Here is a 20,022-nt window from a genome sequence, read left to right as displayed (position 1 = left end):
TAATCATACACAAAAAATATTTTAAAATTGGTGCACTAATTTAGCACATCTTCAGTTCAATTTCCCAATAAATTTTAGTCTTTTGTCATCAATCCCACCTTGAATTCTATGGGCATCCTCCCATCAAACACTTCCAAAAATCGGCTAAAATTATTACAAAGACTTTTTCTTTCTTTATTTCCAAATGACTTTTGTAAGCCTTTGCTCCAGTGAAAAGATTGGCTAAAATGCCTTTGAGTCACAAACACATCATCTCTATTTTGTGTAGCTCAAGTGCAAGCAAAAAAATTCTCCCTTCAACTGCCAGTTATATCAGTCTTTTCTATCCTTTTTGTCACTGGCATAAATCATATTAGCAATAATTTCTGCCTGTTAAAAAATAACAACATTTCTTTGCAATTGCATGAAGGAAACAGGGAGAAAAGATTGGCTTTCAATTAGATAGTGGTTTTAGCAAATTGGGTTCAATTTCTGCTTTTCAAAGGACTACTCCTGTGTGAAGAGAAAGTATCAGATTCTGCCCTGTGAAATGGGCAGTCATCTTTCTGCTCAACATTTTGTTTTTTAAGCATGGAACATATTCCATTAAGATTTTAGTGCAGAGAAACCCAATACAAAGTTTGTTTATTGTTGGCAGGTGATTAAACTATGAAAGGCAAATAACACAAATTCATCAAATTATTTAAAGTGGTGTACAATGCACAAGTAATCAAGCATGGTGCTCAAGTCACTAGAGAATTAATGATAATGGATTTAGCATACATTTTCAACAGAAACAGTTCTAGGAAAAAAAAAACTGTAAAAACAAAAAGCAGCAAATCAGCAGGATTTTCTTGCCTGCAAACCCCTATGTACTCAAGTTTTACACTGCCACTGTTCTAGTTAAGTAGGAGTGGTACTAACTACATTATCTTTTTTTATAATGGCCCCTGGATCAAAGCACATCTAGATACCTATCTTAAAGATGAAAAATAGGGACTGCTTGGAATCTGTGGTTTTTTCACAGATGCCTCGAAAGCCAACCTTTATTAATATTAACATTTTCTGGAGACACTGGCAAGTATGTCAGTGATTTACTGAGTTCAACACATTTAGACTAGTAAACAGACTTTCACAAGATTCCACAAAGGCCAAAAAAGGAAGCAAGCCATCATAACACAAGAAGGAATGACCTCTCATGACGTCAGAATTGAAAAATGGAGAATAGCATTGGAAAACCATAGCAATCTTTGCTGAATCCTATTCTGTTCCAACAGCAACATAAGAAACTTACAAAAGAGGATAAAAATTAAGATGGCTGCTTGTTGATTATAAAAATTCTTCATGAAAATTAAAATAAGCATAGACCATAGAATGGTAGAAAGATTCCGCAGAATGGTTTGTCTGGGCAATAAAATGGTATATGAAATCAAGGAATGGAAATTGATACACAGGGGGAAAATATGATTGCTTCTCACTAGCAATTATCAGGCCTGAAAGAATAATTATTGATATTTCAGTAAAAAACACTAGCTTGAGGAATAGAAACAAAATGTCACTATATTATTGCATAAATCCATCTGTACTGAGAACTCAAACACTGCATGGTGTCCCTTACCTCTCATCTCCAAAAGGATATGGTAGAGCTAAAAAATGAAGAAAAGTGTGACAAGCTGTGTCAGCTGTGGAACAACTTATGAATTTGGATATGAATAGGCTATGAGTTTTCTTCTGGAAAACAAACAGATTGGGAGACGTATATAATGACCTAACTGCATACAGAATCATAAATGGCTTTAGTAAGTAAATCTTTGCAGCAAACTTGGTAAGTTTAGTTATCTTACCACAAATTGAAGGCGCTGAGTCAAATTATCAGACAGGAGTTTTCTTCACTGTTTGAGACATTTTTCCTGTTTATAAATGAAACTGATTTTCAGCATGATAGCAATTAAATTCTAGAACAGATAAATAAGTTATATAATAAAATATTTTTATTCCAAAGGAAAGAATGGATAAAAACCTAATTAGATTAATACACAGAACAAAGGTTCATCCAGAGCTGTTAAACATAAATGGCTTGTGTTCAGTTGCCAGTTCAGAACATCCCTAAATTACTAGCTGATGCAGGGTTTTACCCAGGGAGACATCCCTGTACTCCTTCACATTTTTCCTCAATATTGCTGCTGATAGGTATCTATAGTTTTTTATTTACTAAGGCTGGTAGCATATACATCCCAACATCAAGATTCATCCAAAATGAAAGAGAAATTATAATCTTAATTTTGTGTGGCATTGTTAATGAAAATGTAATATTTTTGCCAATACTCAATTCTTTCAACAGCCATGGTTCCCTATACGACTTCCCATTATTACCTTGCACTCAGAGAGTTTCTCTCAATGGCTACTTATTCTATGGAATAGATCTTGTTCTGTAGATCCTCCATAGAACATTCTTTTGAGCCTGGCAATTTCCTTGCAGTTTTCTGCAAAGCAATATTATCTACTTAATTTTCTTATACTTTCCTTATTTTCACTGCATACAGGGAAATAACAGCCCAGCTTCATGTGCTTTCTTTTATCTACTTTTCATGAGTGCCCATCAACTTTCAACTCCTATAAGCTCCACGAGTATCGGTGGAATAAAACCTACCAATCTGATGCCTGGCACCCTGCCTGTTTTGTCATGCCCTATTACCTACTCCCCTGCCAAACTAACAGATTTTCCACATGCTTTATTGCAATAGTGGAGATCAGCAGAAGCAGATGAGCTACACAAGTAGCAGGTACAAGACATTTTCATAAAGCCTGTCAGCTGCTGAATTCAGTCATGTTCCCTTCTGGAACAGCACTGTTTGATTGACCTTCAGAGCCCACTGAGTTGATTTCCCTAGCTGAGAGAGGATGGAGAGATTCTAGAGGGAAATCAAGGATATTAACTGCATCTCCAGCTGCTGAATGGTGATTACAGGTTCATTATGAAGTGGGGATAGTCACTGGGGTAACCTACTTTTAAAATGTGTCAAGAAGCAGCTACAGCAAAGGAGGGGTACAGGAAACAGGTATATACGTAAACAAAATAATTACCTTGCATATTAGTGTCATACTGCTCACCAGTTCTGACACATTTTTCTTTCCTTCCCCTCATATAACTCACGGGAAATTGTAAATCCCGTTTCAATCACATCACCATCCCAACACCTACAGAGCAATTGGTGGGGTTAAGTCTCACTAGAATTATACTCCAGAACTCTAATGGAAGCACAAGCAAGGAACCAAGACCAAGATTATAATCTCTGTTAGACTTCTACTACTGCACAGAGGAAAGAGCAGACACCTTAAATGAGAAAGAAGGAATCACCATAGGTGGTTGATAGGAGATGGAAGACAGCAGAAGATATTAAGGAAGGAACTCTCTGAGTGGGGGAGACTGGAAGAGAGAGGAAAATTGAAAGACCGACCACTGCAAAGATACTCACAGAGCCTGTAATCCTTCTTTTTTACAGAAGATTATTGGCACATTGAAATTTGCATTCACTATTATTTAATGTCTATATTGTGGTTTGATTACACAGCAATAAGAATTTCATTTTACCGAGGGTAAAATTAATATAAATAACCGCTGTGCCTGCACATACAAGCAAAATCAGTATTGATTTTTAATAGCTTTTTTACGTACTTCCAAGATAGAAGACAAACTTTGGTTTATCAGCTCTGGGATTTCTTTGTGTCATATTAAAGCATTAGAACAGAGAAAATGTTTTTGTTTCTTTTCCTTCAAAGAAAGCTCTGTTCAGACCTGCATATTCCTCTCCTCTCTTCTAAACAGACCAGTATTTGGCACTGCATACTTCCTTCAATCTTCTCAAAATATCTAGTCTCTTCAAAGAAGGAAATAAAACAGCCTGCCTAAATATGTCTAACTTTTCAAGCCAATCTTCCTAGTCTATAGAGCACTTTAAAATGTTCATGGAGTCAAGCAGAGCTGTTTGCCACTGAATTTGTACTAAAAAGACAAAAGAGAATATGTCAATTTCCGATGTTCTAAGAAGTGTCACTGGAAAAGGAGAGAGTTGTCTGCTGCAGCGCAGAGCTATGCTAGGCTGTGGGAACACAGTGGGGAGAAAAAACTGGGACAAAACAAAACAAAATGTTGCAGCACTGAATTGCTTCCAGCTGTGCACGACAGGGAGTAACTTAATGCACTCTATCCACAATGTAGATGAATACTTTTATACAACTGGAAAATAAACCCAATTTGAAGAAATAGCTGTCCAGACACAACAGAGAATGCAGACTGGAAAAAACAAAAATTGACACCAGGATCATCTGTCCAGAGGAAAAAAAAATGGAAAACAAATGTTTCAGTACCCATTTATGTCAGTTGCCCCAAATCACTGTGCATTACAGTACTGTTCAGCAGTCAGCCTTTTTCCTTCCAAAGGAAGTGGAAAAGTAGTTTTTGATGTTTGGTGGTAGACATGGCTTGCTTTTACTTAGAGGTGATTTTCTCTATTCTTTCTAAGCAACATTACATACAGCCTCCTGCATATTTTTCTTCTACACAAAAACCAGAAGAAGCCTGATAGCAAAACTACATTACTTACATAGTGAAAGGGGGGTTTATCGATTATCTAGTAATATTACTTTGCCTCTCCACACCTCACAGCATTGAAAATCTGTAGGGACTTTGCTTGTTTTAACAGCAAAACTCTGTCAGTTTTACAGAGTGCAGACTGAGTGAAAAAAATGCTACTGGCTTACCCCAATATTCTATTGTATTAAATATATAAGCATCCTCCTTGCTTTGTAAGGAATTTCCCTTTTTTCCCAGACCCGTCACAAAAAGTTGTTTTGCAAAGGAGAACAGGAAAAACACAGGTGAAGATGAAATCCCATCTCCTTGACATTTGTGGCAGAACTCCCACTGAATCAAAAATCCAAAGCACAAAGACTTAATGGACATCTCATTTTCAAAGGTATTTACATGCCCAGCCTGAGTCAGACACCCACTGTTTTTCAAATGTATTCCGTCTGTATTCTGACAAAAATTTTGAAGGGCAAAATCCCAGTTGTACAAATATCTTATCTGTAGAAAAGGTACACTATGCATGAAGAAGCAAGCAGCAGTGCACTCTTTATAGTTATTTCCTTTTATTTTTTTAATGACCACATGATCTTCATTAAAACCTTTGCAATGCTGTAGTACGATTCTGGGCAGCCAAGCAGGCCTAACAAGAAAAAGTAAAACAATTTCTGAGAGACAACAGTTTTCTGTAAACAGGAATCTTCCCCAATCACATATCTTCTGCTCTCAGAAAGCACACACCAATTTACAACTTCCACAAACTGCAGGACATGGCTAAAAATGTCCATTTTTATTCCATCCCCATGACTGAATATCAGGGTCTCCATACTAAGACATACTCATGCACTTCTCTCATTTGCAAACAGACAGCAAGACACAGACCTGTGTGATTTGTCTATCCCATCACTGAAGGAGAAAAGAAAAAAAAAAAGCATGAAAAATTGAGAAAATTAAATCAGTATTTCTCAAAGGTAAGATAGAGCCTGGGAAAACCACAGCCTCCAGATGCAATTTACTGATGACTTTTGTCTTGACAGATTTCTTGCTTTATGAAAAAAGGTTCTGCTATGCATTGTCTCAGACACTAGAATATGAAGAATACGACTGTTTTTGCAATAACTTCAAAATCAATGTCCATTGAAACCACACAGAAAAATCAGAATTAGTTACTGCACCCTTGAGTCTCCAAGACTGTCATCTTAAACAGAAAGACTGAGATGTATACTGTGTTCTTGCACCAGAGGTAACAAAAGGCATGTTATGGGGGCTAATAAAAGTCATCCATCTATTCACTATCATCTAGCTGACAAAAAAGATCCAAACTGAGTCTAACTTTATGAAACCAAAGAGCAAAGGGAAAAACTGATCTTACCATATGTAAGAGATTCTGTGCACTTACATTTACCCTGAGGATTCAGATTAAAATAGTTTGAAGTGTTTCAACTGATGAGCTTGAATAAACATGAAGTTCAATTTTCATTCTTTGAACTGATTTACTTCTCACTATTCTGCTGTAATGCTTTACAAATACATACTGATAAGGATTATAAATTTTCAACATATTCTGGTAAAAATGTGAAATCACCAATTAGCAACTTCTATGCAGAGTTCTTAAGAACTGTCTTCAGAGGATTAGAGAACCACTGAGGCTGAAAGGGACCTCATATCTAGCCCAAACCCCGCTCAAGTAGGGTCATGGGAGCAGGCTGCCTAGGACTGTGGAGCAGAGTTTTAGTATCCCTAAGGATGCAGACTCCACAGCCCCTCCAGACAATATATTCCATTGTTTGGCTACAGTTACAGTAAAAAAATTGTTCTCTTCCATTTAAATGGAATTTCCAGTATTTCCTGATTTGTGTCCATTACCTTTTGTCCTGCCACTGGGTACCACTGATAAAAGCCTGGATATGTCTCCTCTATCACCTCTCGACACATACTGATACATATGTGGATAACATCTCCTTGACACGTCTCAAAACTAAGCAACCTCAGTCCTCTCAGCCCCTACTTATATACAGACACTGCAATTCCTTCATCATCTTCCCAGCCATTTCCTGGACTTGTTCCAACATGTCCATGTCTCTCTTGTATTGAGAAGCCCACAACAGGACACAGCTCTTCCAGCGTGCTCTCATTACTGCTGAGCTGACAGGGAATGATCACCTCCCTCAATTTGCTATGGAAACCCTAACTAATGCACCCCATTTGTTTGGGGTTTTTGCCACATTGCTGGCTCATGCTCAGCTTGCCCACCAGGACACCCAGGTCCTCCTCTGCAAAGCTGTTTTCCAGCCATTTGGCCCCAGATTGTACTGGTCCATGGAGCTGTCCCTCCCCACATGCTGGACTTCACACTTCCTTTTGCTAAGGCCAGTCTGTTTCTCCAGCCTGCCAATGCCCTTCTGGCTCAGCCTTCTGGCACATCAACCAGTCTGTTCAAATCTGTATTGTCTGCTAACCTCCCATAGGTGCACTCTGCCCCATCATCCATGTCAAGATGTGACACAGTATTGGCCCCAGTATTGACTGCTAGTGCCCACCTAGTGATCATCAGTGACCTGCCCCCAGGTGAACCTTGTGCCACTGATACAACCATTCAGAGCCACCCATTCAGTTTTTAATCTACCTTGTTGTCCACTTACCTGACCTGTACTTAATCAGCTTTTCTTTGAGGATGTTACTGAGACAGCATAAAAAGCCTTAACAAAGCTAAGATAAACAACATCCACTTTTCTCCTTTCATCTACCAAGTCTGTTATCACAGAAGTTAATCAGGTTGGCTAATCACAAACCATGCTCCAAAAATCCATGTGGTTCTTAAATCATAATTTTAGCTACATGTACGATTGACATTTACCATTTTATGTGTATGTGTTACTTAAACTCATGCTACACAATGTCCTATTAATATGAGAACTAATTTGCCCTTCTCAGATTATACTGTAAGGCCACACACCTTTGATCTGTTCAATTTCAATGCATGCAAAGCAAAATTAGCAAGATCAAGGCCTTCAGTGATTCAGTATCAAGGCAGAATGCAAAATATATTCTTCATGTCTTAGACGCCCAGCTTTTCATAGAACAGGTTGTCTGTTTCATTTCCACACAGATATTCTGAGGCATGAATTAGCTGAATAACCGAGAAATACTGCAAATAACAAAAATAGCACAATTAATTGAAAAATTAAATTGTATATTTGTGTAGTTATACTACTACTATGCATTGAATCAAGAAATGCCCAGTTACATATGAGAATATGAAAGCATATTGTGAACACTCTTTGTCAGTTTTACAGCATTCCTTTGTTCTTGTACATCAAAACAGTTATTCTGTGTCACCTAAATTTGTTCACCAGGGACTTTGCTACAAAAGGGCTCCTAAATACATGTAAGAGCTATAGTATTGTATTCATATATTATATGTAAATTATATATATGTAATATATACAAATATGAAAATACAATATACAGTGCATCTGTATCTGTAGCCACCGTAGTAAATTTTGAATTCCTCCTATTTCATAAACAGAACAGAATACGTGTATGATTTCAATATTTAATATATATTTTGGGAGAAAAAATATTTAATAATATTATCTCCATTGGATAATTTCCCTGCCTTCCACATATTTTGTCCCCTTACTTGAACTGTGACTGAATGGAAAAATCAAATAAGGTCTGAGCAGATGGCTGTCAGAAAACCAGTAACAACATACCATGGTTTAGAATTAGACAGAAAATGTGCAACCTGGTATATAATTTCTGCTTGTAACTGCAAGACATCTGGCTTAGAATATAAGCCAGCTTGAACATCCCTACACATACTTACTTTACCATTCATGAAAATTAAATTATATCAAGATTTCTTAATACTTCTCTGTTAAAGCTGTGCCTATCTGTATTAGCGAAAACCCTCCTTTTCTTCCTTAGAAAAGTAGACTCAGAGCCATTACAGGTGTCACATCCTTACATTCCATTAAAATCAGTCAGAACTGCATGCAGATGAATCCCTGCACATTGCTTTAAAAATGCATGGGATGACACATCAAGGAAAGGAATTCTTAATGTCTTCCAATAGGATTTTAACAAGTTTCAGTGTTACTACTGTCTCTAATATGACATTTATTTGAATAACTAAAGGTTTTAGCAATGGACTCTCAGCTGGAAACAAATGGTTTCTTTTCCAGAAGTATGAATCAAATGCACATCTCTTGGGTTTTCCTTTTTCCTTTGGCTGTTCTCACTGTTCAGAGAGCTAGCAAAATACCCCCCTCCCCTCACAGTTTTTGTGTTCTCTGCATTTATGCATAGCAGCAGATTTTTATGCAGCTTTTTCTAATTAACAGAAGTTGCTTTCAGTCATTCAGGCAAGACACTGCTCCATTCATGCAGACCTTCGACGCTTTTTGATTCTGCAAGAAGTGTCCCCCGAAACACACTGAAAAAGTGTCCCCTTAAAGTTCCACATTACACATTGAGACTTCGAGCAATAGTATTGACAAGACACATACAAAAATACATTTGAAATGTTAAGGTCTTAGTAAGTCAGTAACACTCACACTCACAAGCATATCTGGGATCACTTGCTGTAATATTTAAAACTAATTCTAAAACTTAAGTGTTCTCTGAATCAGCTGGCCTGGAAAAGAGGAAGGGAAGGAGTGGCCCAAAAACTCAAAGCTAGACAGGTTAGAAGAGTGACAGGTTTAACTGCTTGTAATTGTATAAATTCATAACCACCAGAGCTGGATGATAAGGATTCCTACTAATGCTTTCCAAGTAACAGTGATAAACTTGATTATATTTTCCATGGAGTCTAGTTACTAAGACATAAAATTGAAGAGAATTATTTCTTGATCAGTGAAAATTCAGAAAAAGAGAAGATTTTAGAATAGGTATTGAGAACTGAAATGGGCAGGAAACCTAATACTGCAGATAGGTAGCAAAGAAATGCAGCACTCCTTTTATGCAAAACTGGGGGGATTTTGACATATGAGCTGGATCAGATGGTAGAGCAGGAGAAGCTCCTTTACAGACAAAGAGAACAAAGGGATAAACACTGACACTGTCAAGACAGCAAGGGTTAAAATCACAAGTTCTTGAAAGGAAGAAGTGAGATACACTTTTATAAGGCAAAAGGATAAAAGAATACTCAGCAGATGTATCTAAGCCCTAAATGCAAAGGAAACGGTGATCAAGAGTCCATCAGTTTTGGCACCAGAAACCACTGGTTTCTGCTTTTGAAACCCACAACTCCCCTGAAGAGGAAAAGCAGGAAGACAAGAAGAAGACTACACAACCCAAGAGTGTGGGCAGTGACACACGGAGATACACTGTATTTCTCACATCAGGGCACAGAGTAAGAAAAGCAACAGGTGAAGTGGAAGCAGTAGAGCACAGAGGGATTTCGGGCTGAAAACAGAACATCAATAAGCACATTTAGCAGTGAGAGACAAGAAGTTGTGTAACAGAGAAAACTTGTAAGAAACAAGTCAAAGGCTGCTCCCAAAGAGAGGAAAGATGATTGGAAACTTTTACACAATAAATTTGGGTGGGAACACATAACTCTGGTTACTAAGAATACAAAGACTGTAATCTTCTCCTTACACCCCAGGGGGAAAAAAAGCCGCTTTTTATGAAGGACAACAGAAGCCATCACCCCAATGTCAAAAAAAATATTGCAAGATAGATGTGGTATCATTTCTACAGGCACAGTGGGAGAGACTGAGAATTTTCTTCAGAGTAATTTTCTGTACAATGGGCTTCCAACTGTGCAATGGCCACTGTAGAATCAGCAAAGAACAAAATGCCTGAAGCCACATTTCTTCATTTGAAAGTTTTAATTCTAAAGTTTTGTTTGCATTTTCTAATAAAGAAAGAATATTGATTCCTATGTATTTTTTCCTCTAACTAGTGCAGTTGTATCTACTAACACATCTCAGCTTTTGTGATCCACTAATAGTGTACCCTCTCTTTAAAATCCCATGACTAATTTTGAGTCTAAGAGAACTTTTTACATTTCTATCATAAATCCTCAGACTGAAATTCCTAAAAAAGGTTAGCAAACAGTACCAAGTCTCTTCATTCTTCTAAGATAAAATAATAATACAAGTACTGTCTTTGAACCTTCATGAAATCTAACAGTACACATAATTATTAATTAGACTACATTTTTTGAGTGTCACATAAAGGAGCTGAAAAAAGATTCTGAAAAGAATATACAAATTAATTCCCTCTAAAGATTCATGTTTGAAATATTTTCAGTATGGGACTCTTATCACAAAGACAGGACTATTAGAAGGTAGATAAAGAGGAGAAATAATAAGTATATTCTTATTTTAATCTACATTTTACATGTTTCCCATGTTTTTATTACATAGGAAATCCTAGAAGTTGGGTTGGATGTGAAGTAGCCATTTTTATGCAGTCTATGCCCTAACAGAAAAATTCAAGTACTGATCCTTATGTCTACTTAGCGTCTTTCCATATAACTACTCTTCTAAGGCAGCAGGCAATTCCACTCAGCATTACCTAGCATAAAATATATCTTTTTCTACTCCAAATATATTAACCATAATCTTGTCATCTTTGCAGTGCATTCAGGTGTTCCTAGACTAGGACCAAGGCAAAGCCACTTGAAATTTACTGGCGTTCTCAGGCAGCACACCAGGAGGAACCAGGGAGGCTTTGAATAACACTAGGGAGAAGCACCATATTTTCTACCATTTAAATCATGCAGCATGCCTAAATCTGTCCTTATTGATAAGTTTTTATCCATTTGTTGAAAACATTAAATTTGTAAGACAGTGGAAATCAGTTTAATATCCTGTGACAGGAAATTTTCTTTCATTAGAAACAGAGAAGCTATCCAGTTATTGGAAAGATAACAGAAATACACATTTCAATTAATTCTTCATATTGCAAAAGAAACCCTAAGGTCATCTTTAGCCAACTACTCAACTCAAATTAAAACTATTCACAAATATTCCTCACAGACTTCTACTCAACTGCATGCCAACCTCTCATATAATCAATATCTGAGAGACACAGCGCACATGGGTTGGTAGATGGATTTTCTGTGGTAGTGGTTTTCTCTCTGTAAAATGATATTGCTGGTCTTTATCCTTTCTTAAATAATGGTTCAATTGTACTGTCAATGCAGTTGAGACCAAATACAAGTACCCCTGCTGCCATGTAGCACAATTCCATTTTCTGCTGATTCTTGTGGGATGCTCATATTTGATTCATCTTGCTCCAAGCCTTGACAAAAACATGTCATATGTTACTATTTTATCGCCTTAGAGTTTTCCATTCTTTTAACCAATATGCATTCTAATCCTTCTTCTCTATTTTAATTGGATTCTACTGACTTTTTATCACACAGTTGATCTCCAGCAAGCAATTGTACTGTATCATATGGGATTATAATCTCTATACACAAGATAGACTTGACCTCTTCAGCTCTCATCTGAAAGAAACCTAATGGAATAATGTGAAGGAAAAATCATGTAGGTCCTGCAGAGTGCCAAGTCTCCAAAGACAGTCCTGCAAGCACCTTAATCTCTCGTTTAAGGGAGACATGGTATTAAAAAACTAAGGCTATCTTTTTTAAGTACGGCTCCCTCTCCTCAAGCACCTCTGAGATTTTATTTATAACATTCTCCTTGAAATACACAAGGAAGGGCATTGGAATTCCCACTTTATATACACATTCATGACACTGATTGTGTACAGTACAATTTATCTTTAATATTTTGATTTTAGATGATTATTAAGCTGATGAGGCTACACATAAAAGTGACTTCCAAAACAGTGTTCCAAAGCAGTGTTACTAAAGAAGTTGACAACCATATCTGTTCCGAGCAGTAAATTTTGAAAATCTTTCCCTCAGGGATTCCAATGGCCCAGGGCAGCTTCTCACGATAGAATCACTCTGCAATTGGATGGGATGTAAAACTGGAACAGTCTGTTTTAAAACAAATTACTCTGGCATTTAGTCTCAAGCATCACTTCACTAAGCTTTTGTTCAGTTCTTATCAGACTATATACCAATATGGGAATTCTTTTCCCCATTATAATTGCACATTTTTTCTTTTTTAATGCTACAAACTACTATACTCTCAAGTCTTTTGGTTCTAAAAAATTAGATATTTGAATGAGCAGATGGCTTTCCCATGGACAAGATACTAAAATAACACAGGCATAAAAATATAAAAAACCCAACCATTTATGAGAAGGAAAATTTTGGCAAGCAGAATTATTTATGAAAATGTGAATATGTAATTACAAAGAGATATAAATAATACATATGAATCAAAAATCTGTAAGATAAACCTCTGATCTGCCAATACCTAGAGAAAGAGGCTCTGAAGTTAGGGAAGCTGAGGGGTGTTCTTTCAGGTCAAAAAGATCTATTAGCTTTAGTTAGAAGAACTCATAACCACCTGATGTAGATAACACAAGGTACTGGCAATGTAACAGCAAAAACTTCATATATGGTTTTCTCACACAATTTCTACGTTATTGTTTTATTCATTTCCATTTTTACTATATGCCTGCTTTTAAGAGCATAATATTTTTTTCCCATTAGAGCATTGTGCTTGTAAACAAAGACAAAAACAAAACCCATTAATTTCTTTCATGTGGCACTCCATAAAGGATGGGATTTGCTTCTCTCAGTTTCTGTCACTTTTGTGAGGTTTAAGTTAAAAGAAATGGAAATAGCTTTTAAAAATTCCTCTGCCATGAAGTATACACATATGAATCAATCACAGTAATGTCTGGAAGGCAAAATATCAAAGTTCTGCTTCAAACTCAACCACTGATTTATTCTGAGACCCACATTAAACCTTTCTCCACATCTGTAAAATGGAGATAATATCTGCCCTGTTTTATAAAAGATATGGAAATTACATCAAAAGAAAAAGTCTAGAGGTAAAAAAAAATAAAAGTAAATATATTTACATATGTACTTTTTTTATCCTGAGGTTGCAATATCTAAATGTATATTTTATTATTTCTAATAAAGAGGACAAAAATGTACATTTTTTGGACATAGGAGATTAAGGCAGGTCAAAGGGCACCTTTCATTCTAGAAACACACAACTAACTTAGTTAGGGAAGAACAAACACACATATATACACATAAGTAAATTAGGGTAGGCCACCCCAAGATACTTCTCATTAACCATTTATTTAAACATAATGTTCAAACATTAAAATCTGACAATGTCTTTCCTCTTCTTTTAAACATAGGGAATCCTCTCTGTGTGACTCAAGCATTAACACCAAAAAAACACAGTACTGATTCTGACTCCCTTTGTAAAGGAACTCTAAGATCTACAGAATAATTTATTAGATACTTTAGAATTCTCTTCAATTCCCTTTGTGGGGAAATTCCCACTCCAGCAATTACACAGTTCAATAGACACTTAGACATCATAGCAATGAGTGCCCAAAAAAAAATAGACTACAAAATTTCAGTAAAAACTGTTAAATTAATACACCAATGAAAATTTAATGACAGTTGATCATTAATTTAATAAAATTAAATTAAGACAGCAATGAAAAACAATGCGAGGCTCTTGCATAGTTCTGCAAACTTTCACACTTCTTTTTTGTTAAGCACCAGAGACTAATGTCTCTTTTTACTCCTCATCACAGAACCAACTTAAATCTACATATATAGCTCCACAATCTATTTTGATATAACAATGTGCGTGCTGGGGAAAGCATCAGCTACTTAACAGGGTCAATCTAACAAACTCAGTAACTCCAAGTATCAGATGACAGAAGCTGACAGAGCAACTGAGTACAATGTTGGTAACTCCAAGTTTACTCAACACAGTGAAGTAGCAATATGGTGGATCAGATATTTAATTCTACATAAATAAACCTAACATAAATCCACTAAGAATATGTAGGTCCTGCTGTTCATTTTTGAACATCTCTTACATGACAGAGAAGCTACTCTGTGAGTAGATATCTTAAAACATGAAAAAATATGAAAAACATGACTTTGTGTAAGTCACTTTAACCATGAGTTAAAGAAAAATTCCACATAGAATTCAGATTACATATATATTGACATCCAGAAACCTGAAGGATATGCAACTGAAACCAAATTCAGCTGAAACTGAAACCTGAAGAAAATAATGCATTTTGATGATTTTTCATTTTTGTACAATCTAATGAAGTTAGACATTTTAAGTTGGAAGAATGGGTCACAATTCAGGCGCTGTGCCTTAACTGGGCCTTGTTTAAAATTGGTAGAATTCTTAGGCAGAGTCTGAATTCTTTGTCTTTGGTGACAAAAATCTTCTGATGCCAGCTACCAGAAGACAGATGAAGTCAAACAAAGAGAAACATATATTAATTTCTTCATTTGATCAGAATTGCCTAGTCCAACTACTATTAGACCATTCATACTACAGTTTACTTCTGCAAGTTTATCATGCTTCTGCAAGGCACACACTGAGGGCATAATTAGTGAATCTTCCTGTAATGGCCTCAGTGCTTCCTCAGTGCTCTGCTGACTACTTTATTGACACTCATATTATGCGGTTCTGTGTATTTTGCTGACATAAGCATTTATGTCACAGACGTAAAGAATAACGGATTTTTCTGACTATAGAAGTAATTTTTTCTTCCTAATTAAGTCAATTCTTTTCAGCAAAGTGGTAAATCCCACAACCTTCTCCTGAAAGACACTATCTGCTGCCACTTTATTTCATGTATGTGGATGTGTCAAGAATGGAAATAAAAGCCAAATCACTGCCAAAGCATGAATGATATATTAAGATAATGAGTTACACAAAGGCACTAAAAAACTACTGTGATGTAATTTATTTCAAAAGCTACTGAGAATCCTCTCAAAATGAACTACGGACAAGCTATGCAAAAATTTTGAGCTTCATCAATATGTAATTAGAATATTACACTATGTCTGTTTATAGGAAATAGCATAGCATTTTTATCAGAAATTAGTTATAGAAAATATAGCTAATACATACTAACAGAGAGTATTTAATGTAGATATATTCCTATTCATACAATTATAAATAACACTGTTAATTTGAGAACAGTGTTGTTAATAACAGTATAGACCAGCATATCTGGTAAACACTCCAGATTCAAAGCCAGCCTAGGATGACAATTTGTTAGAGTCTGTGGTACTTATGTGAAGTAAATGTGAATTCCTTATGACTTGAAAGATGTCAAAGAAAAGCATTTGCATTAAAGTTCCCATGATTAAAAAAAAGAAAAAAATTTTTAGCAGAAGACACCAGGAAAACAAGAGTCTGAGGTACACACGGAGTCATGAATATGCTAAGCGACAAGAACACAAGAAGGGGCAAAGGCCACAGATTTTGAGATGTTCAAACTGCTCCTGATGAGTAGCATAGGCCTGGAATAGGTTTCTTGAAAGGCTGTGAAATATCTGTCATGGCTGATTTTTAACATTTGACTAGACAAAGTCACAGTTAAAACTGTGTTACTTGAACAACATTCTATTCTAATAAACTAATTATGTGCAGATCGTACTAGGGTTTTTGCATCACAGAAGGTTAGATTCCAGTGGTCCTTTCCCACCAATATTTCTATAGTTAACATATGATAAAGAAAACAGAAAAATAAAGGGGAAGTATTCAAAAAAGGCTTAGGTTGAAAAAAAACCAACCAACAACGAACAATGATCCAAAACCAAGAGAAAAACCCTTCCAGATTCACCTACCATTTTTTAGCTTATTTTTAGTGTCTTTCTTTAGCTATTTTAATGGCCTATTTTTAGTAAACATGACATAAAACAAATACATGATGATCATCAATTCATACCTCTTTTATACAGATCATACATTTGGATCATTTGGACTTCAATTCTCCTGCTCTTTTGGAAAGTTGCTTTTTTGTTTGCAAAATTACCAGTGTATCTCCTAAGCACATGACCTTCTGTGATCATCAGAAAGGACACAAAATAACAGGGAAAACTTTTCTTTCTGTTTCTTCTTAGAAAGAGATGCTAGAGTATTTACTATCTGACTCAAGTTGAAGTGATTTTGCAAATCAACTTGTTTCAAATAATGTATTTCCTTGCTTCAAAAGACTTTATTTTGGGATTACTGTTTTATTCCATGGTTTCCAAGACTGTCCCCTCATTATGTAGCCTATACCCATCACGAACAAAATGGTCAGCTTTATGTCAGCATCAGTAATGTTTCACTTAACTGAGAAAAAGGAAAGGAAAGTGGCAGGTTTGTCTCTCAGTAATCTTTTATCTTGCACATTTCACGTTTCCACTCAGGTTAGCAGAGTTTCACAGCTGCCTTAAATCAATCTTGAGCATGTCCTGCCACTGAAAATTGCAGATTCCCCTTCTGCCTGTATCCACACATTTTTACCATACTTCTGTCAACTGTGGAAATCATTTGGCTGCACATTAAGCTGGAATTGCATATGCACCTGAAGAAAAAATTAGTATCTGATAAGAACGGTGACCTAACTCACAATACGACCACAAAATCTGTGACATCCACATGAAAGAAATGAGGAGAAACTCTTGTGGGAAATCTACAGGAAGGAGTAGGGTCATTCTTTTCTGTAATTACACCCTGCTACAGGCACATCAAAACAACTATGGAGCCACAGGTGTTTTCAACTTCCAATTTTTTATTTATATAGTCGCAAACACATATAGTCACAGACCCACTGTGGACACTTACGGCCACAAAATGCAACCACCAGATCTTGAGATGGTAAAAGTCCCAAACTTGAAAAACTGCTGAATGAAATTTGGCTTTCCTTGGGCACAATTCCACCAGGACAACAATTCAACTGCCTGGCACACTCCCATCTATGGTTAAGCACACTCCAGAAATTCACCCATGCCAGAAGCCTTGCAGTTTACAAACACATTTGCTGTCAGGAGTGGCACGTCATTTACCTCAGATGGGTGGCTGGCACTACCACCCAAGTGGTGCAGTGTTGCACTCTTCCCTGTTCCTTGCTGTGACCACAGACTTCAATTCATGGAGTTTTTTGCAAAAATTGAGCAAGAGAAGACCACCCTTAAAACTGAGATGCAATTCTAGTTTGATACAAAGTTACTGGTTCCAAATAACTCTCTGTTGGCTGTCTGTAACCCCTCTACCCAAAAATCTCCAGCTTCCTTCCATTCTGTGGAATATATCTTCACAATAGCCAACCACATCAATAGGAATTTAGTTAAAACTGAAGGTCTAAAAGCTACAGAACATTATTTTGGCTCCTAGTGAGACTTTTTTCTTGTTCAAAGGCGGTTGTGTGAAACATTTTAAGAGACTTGAATGGTGAATTGGACATGGCACAGAAAAACTTTTCTTCATTTACACACAGGATAGCTACCAGATAAAGACTAATCATATAAAAGCTGGCTAAGTCAAGGGAGTAAAAAAATGACATTACTTTGGAGGAATACAAAAGGGGCATGGGAATGGAAGGCAACTAAAACATAAAAAAATTCAAAGATTATTTTTCCCACTTGAGGTCTTTTCAAACATTCCAATGGGCAAGTGACAAGGGTGAAGACCTTTAAATAAGTAACAGAGATTTAGAGAGTAGATTGTCATTAAAATGATGAATGAAGTTAGTTAAATTTATTCTTAAGGAGGAGATATTTTATGCCTTAGGATTTCTAGACTTGGCTAATAAGAGAACAATTTAGTGGCAGAAGAATAAGCTATTCAAGAAGGATGTAAAATGAGCAAGAACAGATGTGGTCTTGCAGAAAACTAAATAGGCGTTTCTCAATTTCTAGCAGTACAAAAATATCACCTTCCTATTAAAAAAAAAATGGAAAAAAAAACCCAAAAAAAACAGTTAATAAAAAAGAAAACCATGTACAATTTTATTAAGTCATGAGATGTGGGGCTTTTTCTACATTTTATGAACATATCACTATTAGCCACTCCAAGATGCTTAGCATGAGATCTGGCTTTGGAGTATCCTCCAGGCAAAGCGGCTTGATTTCCTTTCTTTAAACAATGTAACAGAACCAGCTCTTAGTCAACAGCATTCTCGTTCAGTTCCAGCAAACATACAAAGACTCCATCAGAACCATAACAGTTCTGACTTCGTCTGTGACCTTCTAGCAGTAACTCATATTCAAAACAGAAAAGAGAGACATGGTGCCTAGTTATTCTCCAAGCTTCTGAAAACATCTCTGAAATTACACCATGAAGACTAACTGTAATATACAAATTATTGACCAAATAAAATTCTTCCATGTTCAAAGCATAATGTGGTAAGGAATAACACAAAGCAATTGCTTTTCACTTCCATCTAGGCTGAGAAACTTTATGTCAGAAAAATATTTCTTTTGTTTGCTTGCCTTAATGAACTCTGATTTTTCCTCACCCCCACGTGATACGGCCTAAAAGAGATTTTGGTATGTGCATGAAGACTGCATGTATTTACCTAGACAGCTTGGTCCATGGCTGTATGCTGTTTCTAATTTAACATTAAAAATAACCCAGATATAACAAGACTTCCATCTTTTAGACAAAATTCCTGAGTCACCACTTGAAAACTTATTTGCTGTTATTGTCATCTTGCTCATGACTTATAAACCTGGAATAATCCTGAACAGCTGTCAGCCAACAGGTGCTGCTGAGTAACATTGGAACACCATGCCATGCACTGGAATCAATTTTGTCTCCTTCATCGCTACAATCAGGCAGGCAGAACAACTGCAGCATTTTTAATATTATTTTTAATACCCTGCAGAAACTTAGTTGGGAAATGAAACCTTACAGTAAAATTAACAAAGCACATCCTACCATAATTACAATTATTACAGCTACACATTATATGAGATTTGTAGGGAAAGTACAGCAAAGGTCTTCCTCTGTTGCTGAAAGCAACAGATAGGCATTGAGATGAACACAGAATACACAAAACATTCTTGAAAATGGTGTACTGAGTTTCTTTAAGTCCTAGATCATGCAATCCAAAGGCAGCTAAAAATGACTCATAATTTACCATAAAAATTATATTTAAGTTAACTCTTTTTGTGTTTCAAGGCTTTCCTTGAACTGCACTGACAAGACACTGAGAAATCAAAGCCCATGTAAATATTGATTCTGTATCTAACAAAGAGATTTTTCACAATATTAAATTTCTAAGAATGCAAGAATGATGTAAATTTCTATGAACTTCACTCTAAAATTGTTCTAATTATTCTAATTCAATAAGAAATGTTGTAAACAAAAACTGGAACTCTAGCACTATTAATAAAACGTACTGTCATAAAGGAATCTATCTTTGACCTCGTGTGGAAGCTTAGAGTAGAACCCTACTATAGCAGCTGGCACACATAATTTCCATAATTGAAGAGAGAAAAAAATTGATTTTGGAAAGTTAGGTATTCTCCTGAAACCAAAATAAGATGTAAACAAATCTTCATTTATTTTACTGGTGCTTTG

The 20,022-nt window shown here is 36.1% G+C and overlaps 1 protein-coding gene across 8 annotated transcripts in view; it reads right to left on the bottom strand.

Annotated features, from left to right (window-relative positions):
- The window catches only part of LAMA2 (laminin subunit alpha 2), a 334,549-nt gene that overhangs the window by 256,053 nt on the left and 58,474 nt on the right, over positions 1 to 20,022 (bottom strand). For 3 of the 8 annotated variants that reach the window (XM_064708040.1, XM_064708037.1, XM_064708041.1), the window contains one exon: positions 1,824 to 1,889. The exons of the other annotated variants lie outside the window; for them this stretch is intronic. The gene's annotated coding sequence lies outside the window, so the exon portion shown is untranslated. The remainder of the gene's footprint in view (positions 1 to 1,823; positions 1,890 to 20,022) is intronic. 8 annotated transcript variants of the gene reach the window in all.

The sequence above is a fragment of the Zonotrichia leucophrys genome, chromosome 3 (assembly GCF_028769735.1).
Source record: "Zonotrichia leucophrys gambelii isolate GWCS_2022_RI chromosome 3, RI_Zleu_2.0, whole genome shotgun sequence".
Taxonomy (NCBI): domain Eukaryota; kingdom Metazoa; phylum Chordata; class Aves; order Passeriformes; family Passerellidae; genus Zonotrichia; species Zonotrichia leucophrys.
This window is presented reverse-complemented; position numbering and strand designations above follow the sequence as displayed.